The following is a 929-nucleotide window of genomic DNA, read 5'->3' on the forward strand; positions in this document are numbered from 1 at the left end:
TTAACTCTACAGGTGGCAAAAACTTTTTATGTTCCATTTCCTCGAGTCCTCCAACACAACGGTAACAAGTCAGGATACACCTTTTCTTTCAAGACACCCACTTTGTCTTAAATGCATTTTAACTCCTCTTAAAACGCTAAAATTACAACCCACACGATGGTTTCAGAAAAACAATATCTCCGAGTGTGTTGATCATAAAGCAAGGGTATCCAGTAATTAAAACATATTTCGACTTGCTCCCAGGAACTCTTTAAAACATGCCACTACACCCATGGCAACTGCTCTAGGTCCCAGGTAAGGCTGCACGTGTAGTGATTCAGAACAGAGGGAATAAGCAAAATGATCATAAATTTCCTAATTAGAGATTTCGCACCAAGACAAAAAGGTGTTAATTAGTTTAATTCCAGTGCCTGTCATTGTCCCTTTTTTCACACCACTTATTTACTAATGGCCCAGAGGGCTGCTCCCGTCTCTTCTTTGTTAGGATTTTAATTTGCCTTCTTTTCTGCCTTTGATGTAAAATTGTGACCCTACAACTCTTTGAAGTCTCTTATTAAGAAGAAAATTAACTTAGCTTTTTCACTGTATCTACCCACTGTTAGGCCAGACAAAATGTAGAGAGCTCCTTAAAGGTTCAGTATTAGGAAATTTCAAACTGGCTCTGGAAATGCAAATTAAAAAATCTAATAGACTTTAAATCTATATTAGGAGATGTAACCCATGCTAGGGCCCGGGGAAAGGGGGAGGGAATATCTTAATAAAGAAAACAAAAATGAACCTACACTAGATTTTGTAAACGTAAAATTCGGCAAGGAAACATAACTTTTTGTTCTTTTTCCTGCGTGCAATTTTCCAACAGCTTCCTATTTCTTTTATTTCGGGGGAGGGGGAGAGGGAACCAGGGGGGGTATGAAAAAATAATTGTGTGT

This window comes from Dermochelys coriacea, chromosome 12, assembly GCF_009764565.3.
Source record: "Dermochelys coriacea isolate rDerCor1 chromosome 12, rDerCor1.pri.v4, whole genome shotgun sequence".
Taxonomy (NCBI): Eukaryota; Metazoa; Chordata; order Testudines; family Dermochelyidae; genus Dermochelys; species Dermochelys coriacea.